The following is a 12,839-nucleotide window of genomic DNA, read 5'->3' as shown; positions in this document are numbered from 1 at the left end:
CACCAAACAAGTAGTATATCCTAGCTTATATGAGGCCCTGACACATATACAGCAGAGGACTACCTGGTCTGGCCTCAGTGTACGAAGAAGCACCTAACCCTGGAGAGACTTGAGGCCACAGCGAAGCGGGGATGTCTGGTTGGGTGGGTGGTGGAGGTAGGACATCCTCTTGGATATGGAGGAGGAGGAATGGGATTAGTTACTATCAGAGGGTAAAGCCGAAGGGATTATTGAATGGAATGTAAAATAATATTAAACAACAACAACAACAACAATAATAATAATGATGAAAATAAAAGAAAAGAAATTTCTTTATTTTTAAAATTACAATTGGAAACGGATGTATATAACCAATAAATATTAATAATTTACCATCCATTCCTAACTTCCAGTTGTCACTATATCCCAGGCCCCAAATTCAGCAGGCACTCCCTGCTAAATCACAGGGCAAGCCAGCTAGAAAACTAAGTAGAATTCCCCTAGACCTTCTTTTGATATTTTGTCCTCCCATACCCAATATTCTGGGCTTATATCCTGAAGATTTCACAGGTCTTCCCTTTCTATTCTTCTTCCCCTCACTTGATGCTATGACACATAGCCCAACTACAGAAGGCACCCCTGCTATTCCTAGGGTTAACCTTTCCTGGCAACAAATATGCTAAAGGAAAAACAATACATGTCCTACTGATTCTGAGACTCAATCACCCAGTCATGTTACCAGCTCTGAAGGAGGAAATCTGTTGTGGTCTCCCTTTACTCTCTAGACCCTAACAGACCACAAAGAACTACTTCTCCAAACTTCCTTTCTCCAACTTCTCCCAATATCCCAACCTATAATACCAGCAAGCATTCCCTGTAAGCATACCAGTCTAACAGACCAGGAAAACTGAAAATACACAACTGTCACACTGTTAAAATGTACAGAAAGTAAATGGAAACCAAGGAATAAAATACCCACCCAACAAAGAAAAATCCAGAAATCAACACCTATATATTTAATCACTGCAAACACAGATATCTACTCACTTGCATAAAAACACAATAACACCCAGAGCAATTTATCTCCACTAGAGCTCAGTATCCCTACCCAGGAGGGCCTTAGTATTCCAACATAGCTGAAGCACTATAAAAAATCCTAAAAACAAATATATGAAGATGGTAGTGGTCCTTTAAGACCTTAACATAAATACAGATAGACTGAATCTGATAGAAGAGAAGGTAGGCAGTAACCTAGAATGCATTGGCACAGACGATGACTTTCTGAACAGAATATCAATATCTCAGGCACACAGTTCACAAATAATAAATGGGACCTATGAAACTGGAAAGCATTCGTAAGGCAGCACATACTGTCAATTAAAAAAAAAAAAAAGCAATAGCCAACAGAATGGAAAAGCATTTTTACCATCTCCATATCCATAGAGGACTAATATCCAAATATAATAAAGGTATCAAAACGTAGTTATACAAAAAATGTCCAATTAAATTGAGGTACAGATAGAAACACAGAATTCTCAATACTGGAATCTCAAGTGGCTAAAAAACACTTAAAGAATGTTTGAAACCTTTAGCCATCAGGGAAATGCAAAGCAAAACTACTTTGAAATTCCATCACACATCTTTCAGAATGGCTAAGATCAATAACACAAGTTCTAGCTCATGTTGTTGTGCATACGGAACAATGGGAGCACTCTTCCATTGCTGGTAGGAATGCAAACTTGCACAGTCAGCATGGAAATCACTATGGTAGTGTTTTTCAAAACTTGGGTATGATCTATCTCAAGACCTATCCATACTACTCTTAGACATATAGTTTCAAGGATTCTTCATCCTACCACAAAGATACTTGCCCAACCATGTTTGAAGCATCTTTATCCATAATAGTCAGAAACTGGAAACAAGTTAGATGTTCCTCAATCAGCGTATAGATAAAGAAAATGTGATATATATATATATATATATATATATATATATATATATATATATGAGTATTACTGAGCTGTTAAAAAATTACATCATAAAATTTGCAGCAAATGTATTGAACTAGCAAATATCATCCCTAGTAGAGAGCCCAGGCTCAAAAATACAAATATGGTATATATTCACTTATAAGTGTATACTAGTTGTGAAGCAAATGATAAAGATCCTATACTCCAAAGACTCAGAAAGGTTAGTTGAAGAGATGGGGCTTAGTTTTGGAGAAGAGAAAAAACTACATGGATCTCCCTAGTAAGTAGAAAAATAATGATTTTACAAGTGTGGCATTTTCTTTCAGAAACTGGAGAGTTCAGTTGAACATGGTATGGAGGGATAAAATACAGTGAAAGAAAGTTATTACTAATTGACACATGGTGGGTGGTGTGCAAACCTAGAGCGGAGGAAACTTCCTGGAACTTATGAAGTTGATTCTAATGACGACTTATACTAATGTGGGATACAGAATCACTGGTAGCCAGGCAAGGATTCTGTTAAAAGAACTTGGTTGCTTTCAATTAAGTGCTACTGAAAGAGAAAAGTGAACAACCCAGTGGAAATATTTGTGGCCTAAAGTCTGTCTTGCCTGCAAAATACACTAGGGCAATGGTAGCACAAAACGTGTGTCAGAAGCTGCGAACTGTCATAATTGACTTAAGATCCTATTCTATGAGAAGGAACACATACCTGGCATTGCTTTAGTAACCAAGAACCACCAATTAGATAGGGCAGAGGTAAAACCAGACTCTACTAGTCTGAAAAAGAAAATAATGATTCCTAATGATAGTCTTCTATACTTATTTATCAGTGTCTTATCCAGTTATCAATAGAGAGGCTTTCTTTGGTAGGAGATAGAAATAGATACAGAGACCCAAGGCTAGATGTTATGTGGAGAGAGATGCTAAATTATAGGTCTACATCTAGTTCTTTCCCTTAGACCTCAGGGAATATGATGGAAGGATGGAAGAGAAGGCAAAAAGACAGTAAGAGACAGAAGGGATAGAGGACACTAGGAAAGCAAGGTAAAATGAATCAACTAGAAGTAAGGCACATATGAGCTCAGAGAGAAGAAGCAAGCACAGGTGATACATGGGTCTATACTAGGTCTTCTGCATATATATTAAAGCTGTTAGCTTTGTATATTATTTTGGATTGCTGACTATATGTATTTTGCCTAAACTTAGGACTATTTTTCTCCTTTTTGTTTTCTCCATCCAGATTCAATATGGTAATTCTTGCATTATCTTATTATATTTTATTTTGTCATGATTCATTCTCTTTTTACCTCTTATGATCTTTTATTATGGTGAAATTACTTAGCCTAGCAGGGAAATTGGACACTTGTCTATTAGTTTGGATGCTCTAGCATATTTTTTATTACAACCCAGATTAAAGAAATCTGTCCATATTATAAGATATTTTGATGTCAGAACTATTCCTAATGAATATTTTATCAAAATAATTCTTTGTATTTGATAGGTTCTCAGGATGCACACTTTAGTTTCTACATTTTATAAATATTTTTACTATTAATCTTTTTCAAAATACTTTTTCATATCAGTGAGCAAAATATTTATATCTTAAGGTCATGTTCACTTTTTCATCATTTTTTTGTTTTCATTTTTATTAGATATTTCTTTATTTACACTTCAAATGTTGTTCCATTTCCTGGTTTGCCCTCCGATAACCTACTATCCCCTCCTCCCTACTCCTGCTTACCAACCCACCCACTCCTGCTTCCTGACCCTGTCATTCCTCTACACTGGGGTATAGATCCTCCACAAGACCAAGGACCTCTCCTCCCATTGATGACCAGCTAGTCCATCCTCTGCTACATATGCAGCCAGAGTCATGAGTCCCTCCATGTGTATTCTTTTGTTGGTGGTTTAGTCCCTGGGAGCTCTGGGGTTACTAGTTAGTTCATATTATTGTTCCTCCTATGGGACTACAAACCCGTTCAGCTTCTTGGGTCATTTTTCTAGCTCCTTCATTGGTGAAATTGTGCTCAGTGCAATGGTAGGCTGTAAGCATCCACCTCAGTATTTGTCAGGTACTGGTGGAGCTTCTCAGGAAACAGCTATAACAATATTCGGCCAGCAAGCACTTGTTGGCATCCACAATTGTGTCTGGGAGTGGTGGCTGTTTATGGGATGGACCCCCAGGTGGGTCAGTCCCTAGATGATCATTCCTTCAGGCTCTGCTCTACACTTTTTCTCTGTAACTCCTTCCATGGTTATTTTGTTCCCCCTTCTAAGAAGGATCAAAGTATCTTCACTTTGGTCTTCTTTCTTCTTGAGTTTCATGTGGTTTGTGAATTGTATCTTGCTTATTCTGAGATGCTGCACTAATATCCAATTGTCAGTGACAGTATACCATGTGTGTTCTTTGTGACTGAGTTACCTCAATCAGGATGATACTTTCTAATTTTGTCCATTAGCCTAAAAATTTCATAAATACATTGTTTTTAATAGCTGAGTAGTACTACATTTTGTAAAGGTACCACCACATTTTGTGTATCCATTCCTCTGCTAAGGGACAGTTAGGGTCTTTCAAGCTCCTGGGTAATAAAAATAAGGTTGGAATGAACACAGTTGAGCAGGTGTCCTTATTACATGTCAGAGAATTGTCTGGGTATATGCCTAGGAGTGGTATTTGTGGATTCTCAGGTAGTACTATGAACAATTTTCTGAGTAACCACCAAATGGATTTGCAGAGACATTGTACCAGCTTACAATCCCACCAGCAATGGAGGAGAGTACCTCTTTTTCCATATCCTTGCCAGCATCTGCTGTCATCTCAGTTTTTGATCTTAGCAATTCTAACTGGTGTGAGGTGGAATCTCAGTGTTGATTGGCTTTGCATTTCCCTGATGAAAAAGTATGTTGAACATTTCTTTAGGTGCTTCTCAGCCATTTGATATTCCTCATTTGAGAATTTTTGTTTAGCTCTGTACCCAATTTTTAATAGGGTTATTTGGTTCTCTGAATTTTAACTTCTTGAGTTATTTCTGTATATTGGATAGTAACCCTCTATCAGATGTAGTAATGGTAAATATTTTTCCCAAACTATTGGTTGGTATTTTGTTTTATTGACAGTATCCATTGCCTTACAGAAGCTTTGCAATTTTATGAGATATCATTTATCAATTTTTGATCTTAGAGCATGAGCCATTGGTGTTCTGTTCAGGAAATTTGCCCCTGTGCCCATGTGCTCGAGGCTTTTCCCCACATTCTCTTCTATTAGTTTCAATGTATTTGGTTTTATATGGAGGTCCTTGATCCACTTGTACTTGAACATTTTACAAGGATATTAGAATGGATCTATTTGCATTCTTCTACATGTTATGCATCAGTTTATCCAGCACTATTTGTTGAAAATCCAGTCTTTTTCCATTGGATGGTTTTAGCTCCATTGTCAAAGATCCAGTGACCACAGGCATGTGGGTGCATTTCTGGGTCTTCAATTCTATTTCATTGATCTACCTGTCACTGTACCAATATCATAATGCTTTTACCACTCTTGCTCTGTAGTACATATTGAAGTCATGGATGGTGATTCTACCAGAAGTTCTTTTATTGTTGAGAATAGTTTTAGCTATCCTATGCTTTTTCTAAAATTCCAGATGAATTTACAAATTGCTCTTTCTAACTCTGTGAAGAATTGAGTTGGTGTTTTGATGGGGATTGCATTGAATTTGTAGATTACTTTTGGTAAGATGGCTATTTTCACGATATTAAACCTGTCAATCCATGGACATGGGAAATCTTTCTATCTTCTGAGATATTCTTCAATTTCTTTCTTCAGATACTTGAAATTATCATAAAGATCTTTCACATGCTTTGTTAGTGTCACACCAAGGTATTTTATATTATTTGTGACTATTGTGAAAGGTGTTGTTTCTCTAATTTCTTTCCCAGTCTGTTTATGCTTTGTGTACAGGAAGGCCACTGATTTGTTTGAGTTAAATTTATATCTAGCTACTTTGCTGAAATTATTTATCAGGTTTAGTAGTTCTCTGGTAGAACTTTTGGGGACACTTATGTATATTATTATATCATCCACAAATAGTGATATTGTGAGTTCTTCCTTTCCAAATAGAATTTTAAAATTAGAATCAAGAAATTAGAATTTTCTTTCTAATTTCTCTTGCTAGGACTTGAAGTACTATATTGAATAGGTAGTGAGACAAGTTATTCTTGTCAAATGCCTGATTTTAGTGGGATTGTTTCAAGTTTCTCTCCATTTAGCTTGATGATACCTACTGATTTTATGTATATTGTTTTTACTATGATGAAGTATGGGCCTTGAATTCCTGGTCTTTCCAAGACTTCTATCATGAAGGGGTGGTGGATTTTGTCAAATGCTTTCTCGGCATCTAATATAATGATCATATGTTTTTTTCTTTGATTGTTTATATAGTGGATAATGTTCATGGAATTACATATATTAATTATTTTTGCTTTCCTGGGATGAAGCCTACTTGATCATGATGGATGATCCTTTTGATGTGTCCTTGGATTCAGTTTGCAAGACTTGTTTTTTCTTTTCTTTTCTTTTCTTTTTTGAGTAATTTTGTATCAATATTCATAAGGGAAATTTGTCTGAAGTTCTCTTTCTTTGTTGGGTCTTTGTGTGGTTTAGGTATCAGAGTAAATGAAGCTTCATAGAACAAATTGGGAGGAGTACCTTGTGTTTCTATTTTGTGGAATAGTTTTAGGAGTATTGGCATTCGGCCTTTTTAGAAGGTCTGATAGAACTCCACATGAAACCTGTCTTGTCCTGGGCTTTTTTTTTTTTTTTTTTGAGATTATTAATGACTGTTTCTGTTTCTTTCGGGGATATGGGAATATTTACATAATTTATCTGATACTGATTTAACTTTAGTACCTGGTATCCATCTAGAAATTTGTCCACTTCATCCAGATTTTCTAGTTTTGTTGAGTATAAGCTACTGTAGTAGGATTTGATTATTTTTGAATTCTCTCAATTTCTCTAGTTATGCTTCCCTTTTCATTTCTAATTTTGTTAATTATATTACTGTTTTTGTGCCCTGTAGTTATTCTGGCTAAGTGTTTATTTATATTGTTGATTTTCTCACAAAGCAAGCTCATGATTTGGTTGTTTCTTGTCATAGTACTTTTTGTTTCTACTTGGTTGATTTCAGCCGTGAGTTTGATTATTTCCTGCCCTTTACTCTGCTTGGTTGAATTTGCTTCTTTTTGTTCCAGAACTCTCAGATGTGCTGTCAAGCTGCTAGTGTAAGCTGTCTCCAGTTTCCTTTTGGTGGCACTCAGAACTATGAGTTTTCCTCTTAACACTGTTTTCATTGTTCCCGTAAGTTTGGGCATGTTGTGACTTCATTTTCATTAAACTCTAAAAAGTATTTAATTTCTTTATTTATTTCTTCCTTGACAAAGTTATCATTGAGTACAGTGTTGTTCAGCTTTCTATGTGGGGTTTCTACTGTTTATGTTGTTCTTGAAGACCAGCTTTTGACTGTGGTGATCTGATAAGATGATTGGGATTATTTCTATCTTCTTGTATCTGTTGAGGCCTGTCTTATGTAGTCAGTTTTGGAAAAGATACCATGAGGTGCTGAGAAGAAGTTATATTCTTTTGTTTTCAGGTAAAATGTGTTATAGATATCTGTTAAATCAATTTTATTTATAACGTCTGTAAGTGTCATAGTTTTCTGTTTCCATGATCTATCCATTGCCAAGAGTGTGTTGTTGAAGTCTCCCACTATTATTGTGTGTGTTGCAATATGTGCTTTAAGCTTTAGTAAAGTTTCTTTTATGAATGGGGGTGCCCTTTTATTAGGAGCATAGATATTCAGAATACAGAGTTGTTCTTGGTAGACTTTTATCACTTTGATGATTATGAAGTGTTCTTCCTGATACTTTTTGATAAATTTATTTTGAAATTTGATTTTATTCAATATTAGACTTGCTACTCCAGCTTGTTTCATGGGACCATTTGCTTGTGGAATTGTTTACCAGCTTTTACTCTGAGTTTCTGTCTTTGTCACTGAGGTGGATTTCCTGTGTGCAGCAAAATGTTGGGTCATGTTTACGTATCCAGTCTGTTAATCAACATCTTTTTATTGGGAAAATGAATCCATTGATATTAAGAGATATTAAAGAAAAAAGATTGTTACTTCCTGTTATTTTTGTTGTTAGAGGTGAAATTATGATTTTTTTGTGGTTATCTACTTTTTTGTGTGTTAAAAGAAGTTTATTTTCTTGTTTTTTCTAGGGTGTATGTTCCCCCTTGTGTTGAAGTTTTCCATTTATTTTTTCTTTGATGGGCTGGATTTGTGGAGAGATACTGTGTAAATTCGTTTTGTCATGGAATATCTTATTTTCTCCATCCATGGTTATTGAGAATGTTACTGGCTATAGTAGCCTCGGCTGGTAATTATGTTCTCTTAGGGTGTTAATGACATCTTCCCAGGAATTTCTGGCTTTCATAATCTCTGGTTTGAAGTCTGGTGTAATTCTAATAGGCCTGCTTTTATATGTTACTTGACCTTTTTCGCTACTGCTTTTAATATTCTCTTTGTTTTGAGAATTTGGTGTTTTGATTATTATGTGACAGGAGGAATTTCTTTTCTGATTCAATCTATTTGGTATTCTGTAGATTTCTTTTATGTCCATCTCCATCTGCTTTTTTAGGCTATGGAAGTTTTCTTCTATAATTTTGTTCAATATATTTACTGGCCATTTAATATTTTTATACTGCCCCTGAAAATAATTATCTCCTGGGGAAATACTCCTTGATCTGTAAGTCTAAAGCCAAATTAATTATAATTATTCTTAGTTTGAACCTTTTCTGGAGCTATTTGCAGTCATTAATTAGCTAAAGCATGGTGTAAATCTCTATAACATAAAATCAAGCACTGAGGATCTTTTCCTGCTATTAAGACATCATCTTTGTAATGAGTGATGTATACCCTTGGTTATTGCTCTCTTACAGGCTTAATGGCTTGTGCCACAAACTTTTGACATAGGGTAGGGCTATTAGTCATGCCCTGAGGATGAAATGTCCATTGATATCTTTTATAACTTCCATAAAAGTAATAGAAGGGACACTGAAAGCAAATTTTCACAATCCTCAGTGTGCAAAGGAATAGTAAAGAAACAATCTTTCTAATGTACCACTATTTTATAATATCCTTTAGGAATATCCACTGGAGATGGAAGCCCAGGCTGTAAAGCTCCAATAATCACCATGGTTTAATTATTTTTTCTTAGATCTTGTAACAATCTCCATTTACTGAATATTTTCTTGATAAAAAATATTGGAGTATTCAATTGTGACTGAGATTCTCTTAGATGCCTGATTATATGATGGTCCAGTCTCTACACAAAAACAAATATACCCAGCTAAGTATTTCTGTGCTTTGTATGGTCGAGTACTGGTGGAACATGCTGCATTAGCATTCTCATAAGTCAATTGCATAAAAAAAAAAAGGATTTTCTGCTTGATAATTTCCAAAAATTCTACTAGCTGCTTTTTGTAGCCTATCCACAAAAATCCTGAAAATGTTCATCAGGAGCTTGTGTAATACTAGATAAACTTCTAATGAGATCTCCCTTAGATTCCAAGCACAGCTGGCAGACACTGAAACCTGCTCATACACTCCAACAGTAAATCCAATCTGATTAGCATTGCCTTCATATTGACCTTCTCCTAAAAGCATGTCAGCACCCCAATCTGGTTTACCTGTTTGAGCATTCATCACAATAGTTCTCTTACTAGCTTAATGCCATTCAGAACTCTAAAATAAAAGAAAAAAAAATCTCCAACTGACAAAGTAGCCTTTCATAGAGTCTTCCAATATTGGTGTGGTTAAATTTGACTCCATGAGAGTAACCAATAAAGTTTGTATAAAAGGATCTGTAGGGCCATATGGTGCCACAGCTGTTTTTAACTCTTGCATCACCATGAATTCTGAAGTCTGATATTATCTGAATCTATTGTTCTGCGGGTCAATTATCTCAACTATAGTGAAAGCTAGCACATCAGATGTGTCCTGCCCTTTCCAATGAGTCTGACTCACAGCTCTTTCTAGCAGTGATTGGTGTATCTCAGAATCGCTGCTCTTCCCTGTACTTGCCACCTATTTTAGCTCCTGTAGTTCATTAGTCAATTTCTGCAGTTTAATTTCAAACTCTAATTTATTTAGTCGCATGTCCATTTTGACAGTATCTCTTGCAGTAGTGGCCATAGGCAAAGCAAAAGGTGCATAAGGAGGTCAAACCTAGTCATAATATTTGGCAGCTACATTTTCTGAATGAGCTTACTCCTCTGATGTTAGCTCATCATTAGTATCTCTATACCTTTCTAATTTAGGGTTGAGAGGGCCATTTTCTTAGAAAGCCCTGTCTGGCATACATTCTTCCTGAAATTCTTCAAGCTCTCTCTGGGTACTGACACATTTGAGGACTCTTCATCAATAATATCTTTTGTGACTACCCAAAGGCAGAAGGTCACATTATCTGCCTGAGTGGTTCTCAGAGCTTCTCCACTTTTTCCCCAGGTTCTCTTATCTAAAGTTCTTTCTTCATGAAACCATGGGCAGCAAGATAATATCTGATCTGAAAAGTTTTCGAACAATTGTCCTGTCACTCTTGCCTGAAGCAGCTCTTGAAGTCTGTGAACAAATGCCTGTTTAAAATTTTCCAGTCCTATTTTCATTCCACTATCATCCACTATGTAGTATCAGCGTTGATGGGATGCTTCCCCAACTTAACCTATATTTTTTTGCACCTATAACAACACTTTCAAAAAGATAAATTTTAAGGCTAGCATTAAAATCAATGTATGTTGCTTACCATGCAGGATACCATCTTCTTCCATCTTTTCTGGAGCACCACCAAGACAGTGTCCCTCAGTCAGTCTTTGTGTATTCAGGTTCCTCGTTTGAGTCCCTCCTGTAGCCATCAGCAGCAGTGGATAAGTGGGTTCCTGAAGGGAATGCTGAGGATGGATGGGAAGGACATACAAGAGATGAATGAGACCAAGTCAAAGTTTCTGATCAAGGCCCAATGTTTAATTCTTAAGTCTGAATTTAAAGGGGGGAAAACCACCCCCCACTTTGCCATGATCTCTTCACTTTACCAGAATTTTGCCAGGAAAACAAGCTCAGCTGCTCAGCAGGTAGTGTATTCAGCAGGAAGCTGTAGATGTGGCAGGACAATATACTTCCCTTAGGTTGGAAGACTCCATCTTAGCTGGGCTGGGCAACTGTGGCAAAAACAAGGTCTGATTGAGCCATCTCAAGGCTGGGGGAAGGGCACAGGGACTCTCTAGTTAGTACCAGATAATGGGGAGGTGAGAGACTCTAAGGACTCAATGGGAGAGACTTAGATGGAATGCCCAATGGGTGGGAAAGGGAAGTTGAAGAGTTCACCTCTAGTAGAAAGAAAAGACCTCAAGTGGAAGAATAGGGTTACCAACCCACAGTCAAAATTTCTGACCCAGTAGTTTCCTGTCTAAAAGAACTTCAGGGACAAAAATGAAGATGAGATTAAGGGAAAGGCTATCCAGTTACAGGCCCAATTTTGATTTCATCTCTTGGGGAAGTACCAAGGGCTTATACTATTACTGATGCTTACAGAAAGGAGCCTAGCATGACTGTCTTCTGAGAATCCCAATCAGCAGCTGAGCAAAACAGAAGCAGGTATTTACACTCAACCATCAGAATAAAGTCTGGAACCCCTACGGTTGAATAAGGGAAGGATGAAAGAAGCTGAAGAATAGGGTGACTCCATAGAAAGACCAGAAATCTCAACTAATCTGGACCCCTAGGAGCTCCCTGACACTGATCCACCAACCAGGAAGCATACAAACGGTGGTCCAAGGTGCTAGACACATATGTACCAGAGCACGACATGCTCTGGCCTCAGTGGAAAACACATCTAATCCTTGAGAGACTTGAAGCTCCAGGCAGTAATGAGGCCTGCTATTGGGGAGCACCTTCTTGGAGTCAGGAGGATGAAGAAAGTGAAGAAGACTATGGGAGTGGTGACTGGGAGGCGGGGCAATAACTAGCTTGTAAATAAATAAAATAATAAAAAATAATTAGAAAAATACATATTTTGTATATGAAAACATTTTAAATTATATATAGATTATATCTGGAATTATATACATATTTCAATTCATAGCCAACTTATACTCCCTAACATAAACTACTAAAACGATTTGTATATACTATTAAAATAGCTTTCTCTTTTTCTTAAATCTTAGTTGATTGACTACAGAACATTTTCCATAAATACATTTTTAAAAATATAGAAATTATATTATGCAGTGTTGTATGCTTAAGTCACTTATCCTAGCATTCCAGTGTTCTGTTCTACAGATATTGAAATAAATCCAAATATTTCATCATGGAATTCAAGTTCTATATAATGTGGCATCTTTTAAATCCCCTATCCACAGTTTGTACCACACTCCTATTTGTTGTAATTTTGCCACTTTTGTAGCATTTATGTCTAATTATAATATATTTTATTATTCATTTATTCTCCCTACACAAAAACATACACACACACACACACACACACACACACACACATACATGCACACAAACCCCTAAACGTGATAAACAACTTCAACAAAGTTGCTGGATATAAAATTATCTCAAACAAATTAATAGCCTTCCTCTACTCAAGGGATAAACAGGCAGAAAACTTTGGGAAACAGCAACTTTCACAATAGTCACAAACAATATAGAATACTTTGAAGTGACTTTAACCAAGGAGGTGAAATATCTGTATGACAGGAATGTCAACTCTATGAAGGAAGAAACTGAAGAAGATCCCAGAAGGTGGAAAGATCTCCTATGCTCATGGATT

This window comes from Mus pahari, chromosome X, assembly GCF_900095145.1.
Source record: "Mus pahari chromosome X, PAHARI_EIJ_v1.1, whole genome shotgun sequence".
NCBI classification, from domain to species: Eukaryota; Metazoa; Chordata; class Mammalia; order Rodentia; family Muridae; genus Mus; species Mus pahari.
The sequence above is the reverse complement of the archived record's forward strand: the minus strand, read 5'-3'. Positions refer to the sequence as shown.